Genomic DNA, 18,008 nt, shown 5'->3' on the forward strand with positions numbered 1-18,008 from the left:
ACTTGGGTTCTCGCCCCAACCCGTGCACGGCCTGTGGTGTGGAAGTGTGAGCCTATAATGTGCCCTTTCCTCTCCAGGTTCATCCTGGCCACGGTGTTTATCATGGCAACCAAAAGCAAAGTGGAACGGCAACTGTGCCCGGCTGGGCTTCTAGTTTTTACATAAATCCACCCAGTGTGGTGTAGTAGTCTGGGACAAAGACCCTCTAGGCCTTCGCTTGTCTGGGGTGCTAAGGATCTAAACCAGGGCTCTGATCCTGCTAGGCAGGCACTGTACCACTGCACTACACTCCTGGCCCCATTTAAAAGTTTTAAGATGAAACACCTCAGACTTTATTAATACTTTATCCCAATATATACTATATATCCTATGCCAAGTGCTGTAATGGGGTGTTTGACAATCTAACCAGCGGAATAAAACTGTGGTGCCTTTGTTCATTCGGGCCTGTGGGGACTTCTGTGTATCCCACCGCCCCCCCAGGGAGCTATGATTAGTTCGTGGCCAAATGTTCTTAACACTAGTAACAAGGCTATGTGGCTGGCTTCAGTGCCAATGTTGGTATACAGGATACTGCCTCAGTGTTGTGGGTGCGTGTACGTGTGTGTGTGTGTGTGTGTGTGTGTGTGTGTGTGTGTGTGTGTGTGTGTAAGAACAACGTCTTCCTCTTACACATTAGTCATGCACCGATACAAACAGTAATTTTGGCAAAGCTTTGGGAATTCAAAATAGTACCAAGTAGGATGGTGAGGTGGCTTTGTGGATAAAGGCATTTGCCACCAAGCTTGGTGGCATGGCTTGGATCCTTGGAAACCTCACGGTGGAAGGAGAGACCTGACGGCTGCAAGCTGTCCTCCGGCCTCCACACGTTTGTGCCCACCCCCCAAATAATTAATTATCATCAAGTGTATTTCTAGAAATAGTATATTAGTCTTATATGTAAAAGCAAAATCATACTGGCATGGAGTGGCTTGCATCACCATGGCTTCTGGGGGTGCTCTTACGTATTTCTATGAATTTGCTCACACAGAGGGCTACGCCCACGTGAAAGGTACCTTGTCTTTCTTTTTGTTGGTTTTTCGAGACAAGGTCTCTCTGTGTAGCCTTGGCTGTCCTGGACTCGCTTTGTAGGCCAGGCGATCCGCCTGCCTCTGCCTCCCTAGTGCTGGGATTAAAGGTGTGTGCCACCACACCCGGCAACTTCTGTTTCTTTTCTGTGGCTTTTTTTTTTTTCTATCTTGTTTGACTCTACTACAGGCAGCTTTGTTCAGAGCCAACACATGAGGATTTCACTTGTTTTCATTTTGCAGGCAGGCTATATGTGTCATCGTAATTACTGCTTCTACATATTCTGTGAAAAGCTATTTGCTCTTACCACCTAAGTCTTTTATTTCTTAATGTCAGGGCTCTGCACATGCTGAGTAAACACACACACACACACACACACACACACACACACACACACACACACACACACACACCCCAATCCCCGCATTCCCCATTACACTCAGGTCCCACCTCAATTTACCAATTTTTTTAAAAAGATGCACTTGTTTTCATTTACGTGTGTGGGTGTTTTGCCTGTGTGTATGTCTTTTTACACTGTGTGCTTGCTGTGGCCACAGAGGCCAGAAGATTTTCTGGAGCTGGAGGTGCGATTGTGAGCTTCTGTGTGGACGCTGGGAACTTAACCCTGGTCTTCTGCAAGGACAGCAGGTGCTCTTACCTGCTGAGTCATCCCTCTAATACAGAAACAGATTCTGGGCTAGAGCGAGTGCCGCCAAACCTGCTAACCTGAGTTTGATTCCCGGGACCCACATGGCGGAAGGAGATACTTAACCCCTGACGGGTTGACTTCTGGCCTCCATGTGCTCACCGAGGCACTCGAGACACCCTAAATAAATAGATGTTGAAAAAAAATGTTTCTGGATCCTATTTGTAGTTAAGGAACTTAAATTTGTTTAAAAAAAAAAAAAAAGACCTTGCTGGCCTTGAACTCAAGAGATCTGCCTGTCTCTGCCTCCCAAGTGCCAGAACTAAAGATGTACAACCACCACCGCCTGGCCTTAAAAATAGTTTTTTTTAAATGCTGGCTTAGTGACTAAGGAGTCCTTTGGTTTTCCTTCAGTTAGCCTAGGAGTGTGGTTTCGTGTAATATTTAAATTTTATAATCTTAGATATGTTTTGGATTTTGATCATTTATTAAGTCACGAATGTTTCTCAGTATTGATCATTTTATCTAGAAACATTAAGACTTTCTTTTATGGGCTGGGTGTGGTGGCACACGCCTTTAATCCCAGGACTTGGGAGGCAGGGGCAGGCCGGTCGTTGTAAGTTTGAGGCCAGCCTGGTCTACAAAGCTAGTCCAGGACAGGCAAGGCTACACACAGAGAAACCTTGTCTTGAAAAAAAAAATATTTCTGGTCTTTTGACCTCTAGCACCATCCACTTCATAAATCATATAATTCAGTCAGGTGAACTAAGGCACAATAGCCTCTAAGGGAAAACTTGAGGTCACAGCTTTGTCAGATGGTTGGCATTTGGGGATATGGGCTCATGTAGCTCTGGCTGACCTTAAACTAGGCATGTAGTCAAAGATGCCCCTGAACTCCTGACCTTCCATGCCACTACCTCCCCATGCTGCGATTACAGAGACACACTAGTAAACCCAGCTTTCCCCACACCCATCCGGGGATTCGATTCAGGGCCTTGAGCAGGCGAGGCACGCACAGTCCCGCTGCTCTGGGCCGCCCCAGCTCAGAATGCTGTGTCAGGAAGATTGGCAGCTTCTCATCTCTTGACAGGCTGTGGTGCTCAGTCCCATGTGTGCTCAGAGTGCCGTGTGCCACAAGGTGTCAAGACCCACCGTGATTTCCCTTCGTCCTCCTCTGATTTCCTGACTCCCCTTCCAGAGGACCCTGGACGAGGTTCCGTCCCTCAGCCCGTGAGGCAGAGGGTATTTATTCTGAAGGGCTTTGGCTCTTCCGAAGCCCGTTCCACCAACCTCTTTGTCTTTCCGTTTCCCCCGCTGCTTGTCTCTGCTTTTTAATGGGTGAGTCTATTTCAGCTTCAAGTTAATAAACAGAATAAAATGAAGGTTTAGTTCATGTGCGGGTTTTTGGTTGGTTGGTTGGTTGGTTGGTTGGTTGGAGAGAGGTTTTCCCTGTGGAGCACCGGCTGTCCTGGACTCACTTTCTAGTCCAGGCTGGCCTCAAACTCAGAGAGATCTGCCTACCTCTGCCTCCTAGAGTTCTGGGGTTACAGGCGTGTTCCGGCACACCCAGATGCATATTTCTTTTTTGATCATATTTATAAATATTGTTTTTGTTAGTGACTGATTGGATGAGATAGAGTGTCCAATAATTCAAGTTATCTAGACTCTATGATAAAGACGGGGGGGGGGGGGGGCGGGGGGCGGGGGAGGTGGGAAGCAACATTTGCAAAAATTCACCATTTTCAAGAAATTAAAGAAATATCCTGTTTTTCTTGAAGACTTTTGAGGCAGTCTTACTCGGTAGATTAGACTGGCCTTGAGCTGTTGAACCTCCTACGTCAGCCTCCCAAATTCAGGGAACAGTTAGAATGTGTGTCACTGTGCCCAGGGTCTCACAGTGTCATTTTAGAAAAAGAGTTTCTTTTTTTATTATTTATTAAGTTTGTGTATCTGCATGTACTCCTGTATGCCAGAAGAGGCCATTAGATCACATTATAGATGGTTGTGAGCCACCGTGTGGTTGCTGGGATTGAACAAGGTCCTCTCGAAGAGCAGACAGTGCTCTTAACCACTGAGCCATCTCTCCAGCCCCCACAGTGTCAGTTTTTAGTACTTTCTATTTGCCAGAAATCTTCCTGCTTGCTTAAATGCGTTCCTTTATTTAATCTCCACAGCACCCCATACAAGGTAGGGATTTACTGGGTTTTTTGTATTTATATTAAACGGTACAAGAGCATTGGGCACCCACACAATTCTCCAAAAGATGACTTGAAAGAGATCCGCTGATTTCCTTTTAGTCGTGATTAGAGTTTGGGTAGAATATTTCAGTTAGATTTCCTTCCTATGAAATGCCGGTGTTTCTGTCTCCTTTCTGTCATCTCTTTGTTGGAGTAGGTTTTGCACTAATTTTCGTAAGGCCACTGAGCATTTCCAAGTGACAGCTGTGGCCCCTCCCTGCTCTCTGAGCCTTCAGACTCATTCCTGGTGTCCTCAGCAAATGACTGCCAAGGCCAAAGCCCATTGGCCAGTGCAAAGCCAGGAGCCTTGTAGGGTGGAGTCACGCTGTCCCTGGGGTTGGGGGCAAAGGTTGCAGAAGCCAGGCTGCGGTTACAGTTAGCCTGCGCATCCTGATTCGAGACTGGAAAGGTAGGGAAAACTTGCTTATTTTCACTGAGATGAGGAGGAGAGGGTTGTGTTTGGTTAAGGCAGTTTAGCTCGGGTCTACAAAACGATCTGTTCTGTTTTAATTAAAAGCGGTATATAAGCCTATACGTTGGTAAGAATTTTAGACACTGCTCTACCTGCCTTACCAACTCTCCAGTTATAGGCCTCATTTTAAAGCCATCGTTGAGCCTTACAGCTCTTCACTTAATACACTTGAGGGGAAAAAAATCTAGATCTTCACAAGTTTATTTTAATAGCTTTGCAATTTAAACCATAGTTTAGCAAGGATTTGTCAATGATGTCTCATAGGCAGTCTTTAGAGAGGAAAATGTAACTGAAAGTCAACTAAGCATTAGGAGCGTGATAATGTATAAACCCAGAGCAGTGGTAGTTTGTCTCGGACATGCTTGTTTGAGTCACTCTTTCTCAAACTGAATTAAGTTTAAGAAATGAAATGGCTTAACTGTAGGCGTTGTGCTCCCTCCCTTTACGTGTGACACTTGGTTCTACTTTGCATGCTCTGTTCTAATCCTAACCACAGCGACCAGACAGCAGAATGTCTTTTTCACCTTTCCACCTAAAAATGAAGCAATCTGAATAGCACCCAGAAACATCTTTCTGGTCACAGTGAGCCCTCCTCCATCGTGGTGAGGAGCAGTCACTGTGATCAGTAGGTGATGCTGTACCAGAGGCGCCTGCCAGCCAGTCCACTGTAGTGTTAGCCTGTACACGTAGCTGTCTGCTGTAGTGTTAGGCTGTACACGTAGCTGTCTGCTGTAGTGTTAGCCTGTACACATAGCTGCTACACTGTCAGTACCAAAGGTAAACTCATCTGCGACTCGTTTTTCCATGGCTGTGTTGTTCTAAAAGTGGCTCAAGGTGGGTTGGTGTTTTCTAACAGGACAGGGAGTTTATTTAATGGCCGAGACATGATACTGTTGGATAAGAACATTACAGCACAAAGCATTTAGTATTTGTTATTTTTGCCTAATTTGTCAAGGGAGTGTTAGTGTGCTTGACACTAAGTGTGTGTGTGTGTGTGTGTGTGTGTGTGTGTGTGTGTGTGTGTATTCATGCCATGGTGCACATGTGTAGAGTTGGTTCTCTCCTGCCTCTGCATGGGCTCTGGAGATCCAATCAGGGTGTCAGGGTTACTCAGCGAGTGCTTTGCTGACCGAGCCTTCTTTCTGGAGCCAGATTACCCTTTTCTTAGTCCAATGTATTTATTAGAGAGGTTTTCACCTTAAATATCCTACTTTTTCTAGATTTGCCCAAAAGCTCCCACCCCGTTTTTTGTTTGTTTGTTTTTTGGTTTTTGGTTTTTTTTTATATGCTCACATTCAATATTGCCTTCAATACGTGGTCTTCTGCTCTCACTGATCTTTTCAGGACTTGACTTCTAGGGGACAAGAGCAGTCACAGCGTTAACTATTTACCTGGCTTGGAGAACAATTACCAGCCACCTTCTTGCTGTTTCTCTACTCAACTCCAAGCTGAGGTACAAAGGTTCAGAGGGACCTCGCAGATCAGGGGTCAGACACGAATTGCTGCAATCTGTATCTGAATTCTGCCGATATGACAGAATTTCACAGCTACGATGATTACTCGATTCTGCTCCTGCACACAGGCCAGGCTGGGCGGTTAACAGTGTGATTTGTACAAGTCAGCCTTTGGCACCCAAGTTTAATAAGTAACTAGCTGGTGCCTTAGGTTTCACTGGTACAAGGTGCATGCTATAATAAAAAGAGTCAGATGTCAATGTTCAAAGATGAAGGAGGTGAGGAGTGACAATCTCATAGCTACCACCCATGAAACTGAACATAAAGATTCAGTCATCCGTGATTAGCTCTTATTTCTATAGTGTAAATTTTAACATATTCATTTTCTAGGTCTTTTTTTTTTTTTTTTCAAGACAGGGCTTCTCTGTGTAACAGCTGTGCCTCTCCTGGAACTCTCTCTGTAGACCAGGCTGGCCTCGAACTCACAGAGATCCACCTGCCTCTGCCTCCCAAGGGCTGGGAGTAAAGGCGTGCGCCGCCGCCGCCGCCGCCGCCGCCGCCGCAGCCGCCGCCGCCGCCACCACCACCACCACCACCTGACATCATTTTCTTGCTCTTAAAGAGACAGATCTGTTTGTAAAATGTTAGTAAGAAAGAGGTGCCCGCTTATGTATTACGAGCCAAGAAGTAGATAGTGGAGTTGAAGACGTCACATAATCACTTGATCATTTTATGGGATCTTTTATTTCTCAAAAGCTTTCCAAAATGTGATGGCTTTTTAAAAACTTAAGGAATAAGAGGTGGTGACTCTTAAATTCTACCGCTCAGAAAGCTGAGGCATGAAGATTGCTGATTTGGGCTACAGAGTGAGACCCCGCCTTTAAAAAGGACCAGTTTTGCCCTGGTCCTTAGCGGCTACAGCCCATGACTGATTGGCTCTGTTGCTCTGGGCCTGTGGCAGGGACACACATACATCTTGGTTTGTGATAGAGCCAAGCTGTTTCCCTCATAACCAAGAAGAATAAAAATAGGACCTGGGGTCCCACCATCTCCATCAAGACACTCTCAGTCAATCACCTAAGATTTCCCATGAGCCCACACCTCTTACCACTTCCCAAGCCTTTTGACCATGGGCCTTTGAAGAGACCCTGAAGATCTAAACTATAGTAATCTCTCTCTCTCTCTCTCTCTCTCTCTCTCTCTCTCTCTCTCTCTCTCTCTCTCTCCCTCCCTCCCTCCCTCCCTCTCTCCCTTGTCTTTCGAGACAGGGTTGTCCTGGACTTGCTTTGTAGACCAGGCTGGCTGATCCTCCAGCCTCTGCCTCCCCAGCGCTGGGATTAAAGGCGTGAGCTCAATGGGAATTGTCAAACTCTCCCAAACGACCAGCTGGACTCTCTCATAGAGCTACTAATTTAGCGCTCAGGTTTCTCAGGCCCCCTGGGCTTGACTCTCAGCTTCACTATGTTCGAGGTCAGCCTCTCTGTGCTGTTTTCCCCCACCCATCTCTCCAATGAGTAGAATGATAGTTCTAGCTTCCTGAGATCATAGCAGCAATTACATAAGATGCTGTCACTCAAGAGATGCTTAGCACGACGTCCGGTGTACAGTGAGGATTCCAGGACTGAGCTGCTGTTGTCACCGGCTCCCAACTGTGACTTAGCCTTGCCCACCTGAGCCTGGCTTCCCCTTGGTCTCTTCATTTCAGGAGGGGTAAGACACAGAAGTGCGTGACTGGGTGGGGTGAACCACTCCATGGCTGCTGTGACTGCTGTCATGTGGGAAAAGCTGTAGTAGGCAATAACTCCAAATCACCCAGTTTCGAGTGCAAGCTCTTTCCGTGCTGCCAAACAGTGGGCAACACACGAGGTTTAAAATAAGTTCATAATGATGCCTAATGGATAGGCTGCGTCCTATTCTTGGGATATACATTAGGTTGCTATGATCTCATATTTTGGGGAAAAAAAGGCAGCTGTGAATATGTTACCTTGAATTTATTCTTTATTCTCTTCAAATATAGTAGCTTTTGGATAAAAATATCATTTGAACTACCAATGTCAGTAATAAAATTCAGTACTTAGCATTAAAAAAGTCACAATGACATCTCCCATTAATTTGAGTTAAACCAGCTCTGGGCCAGGACTGGGTTCTAGATGTGAGTCAGAGCAGATTCTGCCCTGGTAAAAGCTTCTCTTTCGCTGAGGATGACCGGGGCTTTAACGGTTACTTAAGCCTCGGACCAGCATTCTACCATGTTTGCCCTTCAATGCCCCAATTTCCTGCGGCTTGATCTAAGGTCACAAAGAATGCTAGGTGACACTGTGGGCCTATGCCAGGGTTCCCCCACACTGCGTCATGGAGGAGGGAAGGTAAGGCTGTGTTCAGCCTGGCCAGGCAGGGCATCTGGGGGGATCTGGAGAGCCGGGGATGAAGGACCTGTGAGGGAGACCGGGCAAGACGAAGCTGCCTGAGCCCGGCCTGGTGGCACACGCCTTTAATCCCAGCACTTGGGAGGCAGAGGCAGGAGGATCGCTGTGAGTTCAAGGCCAGTCTGGTCTACAAAGAGAGTCCAGGACAGCCAAAGCTATGCAGAGAAACCCTGTCTTGAAAAAAACAACAACAACAAAAACAAACAAAAAACCAACCAAACAAAAAAACACCCTAAACCTGGATATACACACACACACACTTTATTTTATTTTTATTTTTTTGCATGGAGTAAATCTTAGAGCTACTCCCAACAAAGCTGGGTGTGGTGGTGCATGACTTTAGTCCTAGCACTCTGGAGGCGGAGGTGGATCTCTGTGGTCTACAAAGTGATTGCCAGGACAGCCAAAGCTATTCAAAACAAAACAAAACAAATACTGAAATATGGCTGCCATACTTGCTTTAATTTTTTAAAGTATTACTATTAGTATGTGTGTGTGTGTGTGTGTGTGTGTGTTACTTTGTGGAATTCTCTCTTTCCATATCCATATAGATTTCATAAATTGGATTCTGGCTTGTGGGCTTGTATCAGCAAAAACAATTACTAAAGAGCTACAGTGCAGGCCCACATATTTACAAAGCTGAGTCCAGGACAGCCAAGACTACACAGAGAAACCCTATAAGACTGTGGACGCATAAACCACTTGGCTCTCCAGGTAGCTTGATCAGGCTTGTCGGTAGCTGTGGGCTTGGAAAGAGTACATCTCCAGAGATGGAGTAAAGGCAGGACACACTGGAATACTTTAATGTGTGTGTGTGTGTCTTGAACATTTTAGTTTGAACCTTACATTCTTTTCATTTGAAGAGTTTGTACCGTGGCTTCCAAGATTAACCTAAAACCTTGACTGATACTTTTCGTTTTTCATAATCCTCCTCTTGAAAAGAAACACCTTTAAAGAAATCTTGAGTTTGTTTTTAGGACAGAGCACGTCAGTCTCAAGGCAATCCTAACAATTGCAGGTAGATCACTAAGCCTCCCTGTCGCACTCCACCCCTACCCCCACCCTCACCCCCACCCTCACCCCTACCCCGAGGTCTTGGGGACCTGCTCTGGATGCAGTCAGGCAAGAGAAATAATTTGTTAGTGACGTGCAACATAACTCTACAAACCACTCGGGAGGCCCCAAGCTAGCTGCTTTTCTCTCTATATAAGGAGGGGTAGGTCTTTTTGTGAGTTTCTGCAACTGTGTTCTTCCTGAGCAATATGCCTGTCTTTAAGTCATGGCTGCCCTAAAGGTCAAAACACACCAAACGGAAGCAACTGGTCATGTTCCTGTCACAATTCCCATTTCTTCAAGGGTAAGATAATGAGTTATACTTCTTGGTCTCTTGAGAACAAACTGGACTGGTGACAGGTCCTCAATTTCTAGGCACACGTGAAACTTCCATTGAAACAAAGCAAAACAAAACATTTCTAACATTTTCTTCAACTCTTTAGGATTTGCCTCAAAGGACACTTCAAGACTTGAACGGAGATATTCCAAGCCAGCTGCCTGAATCTGCCTGCATCCTCTTCTTCTGCCAGCCATATAAAGAACCAGGACTAATCAAATTGGTGTCCTTTGGTGAGTGTACATCCCAGAATCCCTTTCTCCCCTACTTAAGTAAGAACATAATTCCCCTTCCTATTGAACAGGACATCTGCTCGATGATGCGTGCCTGCTGTGTGTTTACATGGTCAATTAGTGGCATATTACACACGGTGATGACTCACTTTGAGCCCACGCTACAAACCCTTATTTCTCTGTACACATCACATTTTCCCCCCTCAGACAGGGTTTCTCTGTGTAACAGCCCTGGCAGTCCTAGACTCACCTTGTAGATCAGGCTTGGTCTGAAAACTCACAGTGATCGATCTGCCTACCTCTGCCTCCGAGTGCTGGGATTAAAGGCGGGCATCACCACGCCTGGCTTAGCTTTGAACTCTTGATTGATCTTCTTGCCTCCGTCCTGCAAGTACTGGGGTCTCAGGTAGGCACCACCACAACCTGCCATCATCTTTCAGTGCGTGGTATGCGAGGAAGGGTCCCTGTACCAGACAGACGGAAGACCCAGTGTGACGGTATTTGTGATTTGAGAGTCGTCCTCGTTTTCTTTGTAAAATCTTGCCTCTTCTGTAAAGCAGAAATAGACTTTCCGATCCATGGCACTTTGTCCTTTCTTTCGTAGCCAGCTTCCTTCACAAAGCGTGCCTTCCAACTTCATAGAATGCTCATTTCTCTGTAAGACTGAAGACGATTCTGCTGAAAGGCACATTATATCGAGTGTAATGTCGTATATCAGACTGGCTTCGATTTTCTTATCCCTAATGATAAAAAATGTTCAATGTATTTTCGTGTACCTGTTGTACCTTGGAGAAATGTGTGTTCAAGTCCCCCACTGTTTGTTAATCAAGTGGCTTGCTGGCTTTGCAGTTGACCTTGTGAAATTTTTTGGTTGGTTGGTTGGTTGGTTTTTGTTTTTGTTTTTTGAGACAGGGTTTCTCTGTGTAGCCTTGGCTGTCCTGGACTCACTTTATAGACTCACAAAGATCTGCCTGCTGCTGCCTCCCAAGTGCTGGGATTACAGGTGTGCACCACCACGCCCGGCTTTACTTTGTGACTCTTTATGGATTCTGGGCATTAGTTCTTCATCAGAGTATGATTTCCAAATATTTCTCTTCTGCACCACGGGATACCTTTTATCTCTGTTTATCGTGTTATTTGATTAACAAGATTTTAGTGTTTTTCTTTTGCAGTACTGAGGATGAGAGGCGAGTGCTATCCCACTGAGTTACATCCCAGCTACATTTTACATTTTTAATTTTATTTATTTATCTGGAGACTTGAGTATCTTGTAGCTCAGGCTGGCCTTGACACCTGATTCTCCTGCCTCAGCCTCCAGAGAGCTGAGACCACAGGAGTGCACCACAGGCCTGGCTTAATTTTTTAATTTTAATAAAGTTCAGTTTATCTATTTTTCCTTTTGATAGCTATGATTTTGCATCAAATCCAATGTCATGAAATTTTTGCTTATTTTCTTTTTCAGTTTGGAGGCTTAGATTTAGACTTTTGGTCTGTGTTGAGCTAGTTAGGACCAGGATTCTTTGTAAAAAAAAAAAAAAAAAAAAAAAAAAAGTACTTTTTGATTCCATCAAGTCTTAAGGGAAGACATGTGCCAACCAGAAGTAAAAAAGATGCTGTTAATGTTCACACTCAACATTTGTTTGCACTATTTTTCTTGTAGGCTTCAGTTGTTTGCCCCACAGAGAGAGGAACAGATAGCTCATGTGACTAGCTTATAGTAGTAATATCAGCCAGCACTCTCACACACACACACACACACACACACACACACACAAGAACACCAGAAAATGGTAGTATTTAAGCATGTTTTATATGCATGTGTGTGACAAGGATGTTTACCTGGCAGCGGTGGGGGGAGGGAGTGAGGATGTCCTGAGTGTGGTTGCGAGTCGAGAGCAGTATGTAGGTAGATGACTGCGCCATATGTACAGAAATCTATTGTTCTTCATGCCGCATCAGGGAAAATAGGCTGGCCTGCCCACAATACTGTGGGTAAACTGTGTTTCCAGAAGTTTCCCTAGTCCTGTTTTATTGTGGACTTTATTTACTGTGTGTGCTTCCAACATAAAATGTGAAGCCTGTCTTCCTGGCAGGATTCGGAGGAGGAAGAAACTCCTGGCTGTGTGCACTGCCCCTCCTAGTATCAAAGGTCAGCAGTGAGCTGGCTGCTCTCTGCTGGGCTTGCGATAACAGCAGGCCTGCATTTATGCAACCCACAGTTCCAGGATTCTCTGTCGGGACAAGACTCAGTTAGACTTTCAACATCAGGACACTTGGTGGGTGGAATCAGTGTCCAAATTCCAAATCAGTTAGTGTTAAACCTGTTGACATTGTCTTTAGGGCAGAGTTCACTGGGCCCACCCCTCTGGCTCTCACTGGGGTTTGTTCACTGGGCCCACCCCTCTGGCTCTCACTGGGGTTTGTTCACTGGGCCCACCCCTCTGGCTCTCACTGGGGTTCACCTAAAAGGGGCTAACTGTGTTGGCTGTGGTGGCTTCTCATTCTTGCTTTGCCATAAATTCGGGTTTGGGAAAAGAAGAAGTAACTAAGTGAATTACATTTTCTGGTTTTGGATGGCATAAGATAGACTGTGCTTTCTAAAAATAATTTGTGAGACTAGCATGGTGCATTTCCCTTGAAAAATCATTTCACATATAATTAACTCAGAGCGCCTAGTGTGTCCATGTGACCCTGAGACTTAATAATTAGCTCAGATCGGGGTGTTTTTATCCATGTGTTAGGGTTTCAACTGAAATACTAACTCCAAGTGCACATGGCGAAAGTGGAGAGAGCGTGAGAAATTACGTCATCTCAACTCCGACACCCGTTTCTAGAGTTTAGCGTTCCTGACACATTTCTTGACAATCAAGGCATCATATTTTCTCTTTACTTCGACCCAATATGCTAACTGTATTTCAAGAAATCCTTTAATATTGTTTTGCTTTCTAGAACTGTTAATGTAGCCAGTTGTCAATCCAAGCAACTTTTACAGCCTAAGTAAGCTGTATAGACTGGAAAATGGCTCCCCTAGCCCTCTCCCATCTCTTCCCCTTTCTCCTCCTCTTAGTAACTTTCATTTCCTCAGAAGTAAACTGAAACCAGTTGTTTGTTCCAAATAACAACACTCATTTCACCTTCAAAACTCACTCATAGGTAAACAAGCACTTTAGTGTTCATAGCCAAGCCCTCGTCCCTTTCCTGACCGAGGCCCGTGTATGACTACACGCTAGGAAATTATTTAAACAAGCACTAAAAGCAAGGAGCAATCAGATAGCCACATAGCCTGATTCCCTGTCACTCTGGGTATGTATTAACCAAGTCAGAGATAGCAAATGAGACTCTAAGTTGAGAGAAGAAAAAAATATTAATGAGAAAAGTAAAGCAAGGGCACATGAGGAAGGAAGTGTGCACGAGAAAGCAGTTGTTCCACTGTGTGTTCCCTCAGCTTTGCCTCATGTGTTCTCTCCTATATGGAAAGAGGGTCATGTGACTGGTGGGGCTTGAGGGTGGCACACTGAGGACCTTGGGTTACGTGTGTTCGCACACAGAGACGTTTGTGAGCTTCTGAGATGCATGCCTAGAATCAGATTGGCCTGTGAGCTACTCTCAGCACGATCCCCCGCTGGTTGGCGGGAAACTCCCCAGAAGCGGCAATATTCCAAAAAAGGCTGTTCCGAGCCCCTACCAGGCCGTCCCGGCTTCTCATGCTGGATTAAAGGCGTGCGCCACCACCACCGCCTGGCCCCTTTTTCTTCTTACAGAAACTATAGTTGTGGTGCTCTAGAATACAGTAATAGCATTTGAAAATAGATTTATTTTATGAGTATGAGTCTTAGGCCTGAGAGAGAGAGAGAGAGAGAGAGAGAGAGAGAGAGAGAGAGAGAGAGAGAGAGGAGCACACATGTGCGTGCGCGTGGACACACGTGTCTGGCACCCATGTGCATCATGAGGGCATTGGGTCTCCTGGAATACTGGATGCCTTTGAGCCACCAGTGGGGGTTGGGAACAAAACCTGAGTCCTTTGCAAGAGCAGCAAGTGTCCTTAACCACTGAGCCATCTCTCTAGCCCACTCAAAAAATGTTTTTAATTTTAAAAATGTATTTATTTTATATGTGGAAGAGTTTTGCCTGAATGCATGTGTATGTACACTGCATGCATGCCTAGCACCCACAGAGGTCAGAAGACATCATCGAATCTTCTGGAACTGGAGTTACAGAGCTGTGAGCAGATGTGTGCTTACTGGGGCTTGAACCTGGGTCCTCTTCAAGAGCAGTAAATAAGTGCTCCCAACTGCCGAGCAGTAAATAAGTGCTCTTAACTGCCGAGCTATTTATCCAGCCTGAGAAAATATTTTTAACTTCAAAAATACCTCACACTAAGTTTAAACACTTTACTTTTTTGTTGAGAATTTCTCATATCCCCACTGTGTTTACATTATTTTTACCTATTCCTTCCCGCCTCAGACAGACCCATGTCCCCATGGCCTCTTCTCTAATCATTGTTATTACATGTAAGACCTACTAAGCCATGCAGTGTTGCTCAGTGTACATGTGTTTAGGTCAGACCACTAGGGACTGGCTAGCCTATTGGTGTTACTTTGTCCCTGAAACAACAACAACAACAACAACAACAACAAACAACTGATTTCCTATCATTCGGCAGCCGTTGATTACCATTGGTTGCCCTTCTTCTGGGGTGGGACCTTGTGAAACCTCCCTCATCCACACTGGCATGTTGACTGGTGTTTTCACTGTGTAGGTCTTGGTTAGGCAACCATATTGCTGAGACTTTCCAGGCGCAGGACTTCCCTGGTATGTTAGGACGGCGCTATGCAGCAGCACACATCCTGGTCTTCCCTTGTGGCAGTTTCTCTGAGCCATACGTGTCAGAATAAGTGATGTAACCCCGCATTTTGGCCAGTTACAGGTCTCTGCAATAGTCTCCATCTGCTGTTTAAACATTTTTTTTCAGCCAGGCGGTGGTGGCGCACGCCTTTAATCCCAGCAGAGGCAGGTGGATCGCTGTAAGTTCAAGGCCAGCCTGGTCTACAGAGTGAGTCTAGGACAGCCAAGGCTACACAGAGAAACCTTGTCTCAAAAAAACAAAACAAAAAAAAATGTTTTTTTCACTTTAACAACCCATACACACACACACACACACACACACACACACACACACACACACACACACACACATCCCTGGCTTAGTCCCCTTCATGTGACAAGATTCTCTGTCACTGTGACACTTGCCTTCAGGTCCTTGAAATGCGAGGGCACCCACATTCAACAGGATCTCTGTCACCCCGGCTCCAATGGGAACAGGTCTTGTTTCGTAGTTATAACTGAACTGATTAATGCTAACCAAACAAAGTCAGGTCACACCTAACACTGCAGCTAGTGCTTGGCCGTGTCCACCTAGTCCGGGGCCTCTGATTCAGGACAGGCTGTTGGTTGTGTTTCTTACGAAGAGGCCGTGGGATTCTTGTAAACAGCTAGTTCACCTATCCTACCACAGGGCCACACTAGGGTCACAGGGCCAGGACAGTACTCCATGTTTTTACTGTGTAGCCACTGTGTGCAGCCCAGTAATGCAGATCGAGGGAGGATAGGCCGCCATCTACACCCCCACAGGGACTGCATCAGCTGCTGTTAGAAGTTCTTTTTCAGCATCTCTTGAAAGAGTAATTCAAAAAACTTTACAAGTATTCATTTTTTTCTTTTGTGTGTGTTATTTCTTTAAATACATTTTGTACACCGGTTTTAGAATTTTAAAAACATTGTTGATTTTATTTTATGTACATTGGTGCTCTGCCTGCATGTGTGATAGTGTCAGGTCCCCTAGCACAGGAGTTACAGCTGTGAGCTGCCATGTGGGTGCTGGGAATGGAACCCAAGTCCTCTGGAAGAGTAGCCAGAAAACAACATCTGAATCTATTACTTTATTTTTTTAAAGATTTATTTATTTATTATGTATACAGTATTCTGCCTGCATGTGTGCCTGCATGCCAGAAGAGGGCACCAGATCTCATTATGGATGGTTGTGAGCTGCCATGTGGCTGCTGGGAATTGAACTCAGTGCTCTTAACCTCTGAGCCATCTCTCCATCACCGAGTCTATTACTTTCGCACCATGTTTTTATTTTAAATATAAAACGATATTACCACCAAAAACTAGGCATCTTTATTAAATTATAATCCCCAATTCAGTTGTTTAAGTTCAGTGTTAGAGTATTTGCTTGCCATATTTAAGAGCCCAGCTTCCACTGCCAAAACCATGAAAAAAAATTTTTTTTCCAAATTAAAAGTGATTATATGGGTACTTTTGTTTCACAAGGGTGGAGCAAGGCTATAAATGCACACCTCACAGCCCAGGTGTGCAGCTCCCATCCACACTCCATGGTGTGCCTCTGATATTCCCACTCTGAAAGTCAGGTCATAAATATGGATTCCATTCAAGTCGGATGATGGGTGACAACTGTGTTACAGCCCTCAGGAAGTAGAAGAAAGTAGTTCAAGACCACTCCTGGGTGCATAGTGAGTTCAAGGCCAACCTGGGCTACTTGAGACTCTTCCCCCACCTCCCCCCCAAAAAAAAGTAGTCGTTGTGGTAGCACATGCCTTTAATCCCAGCTCTAGGGAGGCAGAGGCAGATGGATCTCTGAGTTGGAGGCCAGCCTGGTCTACAAAGCGAGTCCAGGACAGCCAGGGCTGTTACACAGAGAAACCCTGTCTCAAAAACCAAGAAGTCCAAAACAAAACAAAAAAGTTAACTCCATGGGTTGTTAAGTTTAATACAGTTTGGCTATGTTTACTGCTTTACACAGGGCTAGAAGTAGCTATGGCATACTGAGTAGAACTCTACGGGCTGGAAAGCAAAGTGGTCGGCTTTCTAGAGTTTGCAGGACCAGGGCAGTCAAACATTTTGGCTCTGCAAACCTTACAGTCTCCACTTCCATGATTTAACTAACTCTACCTTGGTTACTTAAAAACAGCTATAAATAGTACCAATGCCACTGTTCCTGGCCATGTTGCAGAAAAATGTTAAAAAAAAAAAAAAAAGCCAGAAACGCAAAGCTGGCTTCCTGGCCCTGGTTTGCTGGCTTCTCTGGAGCACACTTTTTTAACACCTACTCACAGGAACGTCATAAGAAGTGAGGAACTGGGCTGGAGAGATGGCTCAGAGGTTAAGAGCACTGGCTTTTCTTCCAAAGGTCCTGAGTTCAGTTCCCAGCAACCACATGGTGGCTCACAACCATCTATATTAAGATCTGGTGCCCTCTTCTGGCCTGCTGGCTCATATGCAGGTAGAATACTGTATGAATAATAAATAAATAAATCTTAAAAAAAAAAAAAAAGTAAGGAACTTCCATGAGATGTCTTGTACTCAGGATTTCAAGAGCTGTATGCTGGCTAGCCAGAGCGCTTGGTCAGTCTGCTGTTAGGATGATTCTTGCAAGCAGTTATTTCCTGGCTGTCTCCTTGCTTGCAAACCTGTAAAGCCATCTTCTCTCTTCTGTTGCTGCCTCTGCACGTAAGCTAAGCGCTCCATGCAGCCTCTTCTCCAGGAATGCTAGCTGTGTGGGAAGAAGGAAGCATGGTTCCCTGAGGGTTTCTCACGGGACTGAGCGATCTCGTCAAAAATGGGATTTGCTTTTCGTGACTTTAACGAATTGCATAAAGTCCTTATGAGTATACTTATAGTGATATAGTCTTTGATGACATAGGTAGTTCTGAGGATAAGGAAGGCGTCCGCCTCCACAATCAGCCAGAGGTGCTGAGAGTTCCAGTCCTTTCTGTGTGCTATAGCTGGGTCATTCCTTGGGTTTGACTTGTGGCTTACTGTTGGATATCTATTCTACTAAGCCAGCCTTAGCTTGCAGCACAATAAATGTTTGCTCAGTGGGTACTTGTGACCTCCTGGTCCTGAGTACTGGTGCGCCTTTGTGTGCTTCCACCTCACCCTGCTGCATGGTCCCCAGTAAGGCTCTTTGTTCAAAAACGGATATTTTATTGATACTGGTTAGCTTGTTAAGATGGAAATCATAATCCTTATTTTCTTTATTAATACTGTCCAGATTATTCCTTC

At 45.2% G+C, this 18,008-nt stretch overlaps 1 protein-coding gene across 9 annotated transcripts in view; it reads left to right on the forward strand.

Annotated features, from left to right (window-relative positions):
- The window catches only part of RBM47 (RNA binding motif protein 47), a 139,328-nt gene that overhangs the window by 95,419 nt on the left and 25,901 nt on the right, over positions 1 to 18,008 (forward strand). For 8 of the 9 annotated variants that reach the window (XM_084797599.1, XM_084797601.1, XM_084797597.1 and 5 more), the window contains one exon: positions 9,797 to 9,923. The gene's annotated coding sequence lies outside the window, so the exon portion shown is untranslated. Of the gene's footprint in view, positions 1 to 4,256; positions 4,358 to 9,796; positions 9,924 to 18,008 lie in introns of those variants that run through there. The other variant, XM_084797600.1, reaches the window with a different exon arrangement.

Source organism: Acomys minous (assembly GCF_964271855.1).
Source record: "Acomys minous genome assembly, chromosome: 10".
NCBI classification, from domain to species: domain Eukaryota; kingdom Metazoa; phylum Chordata; class Mammalia; order Rodentia; family Muridae; genus Acomys; species Acomys minous.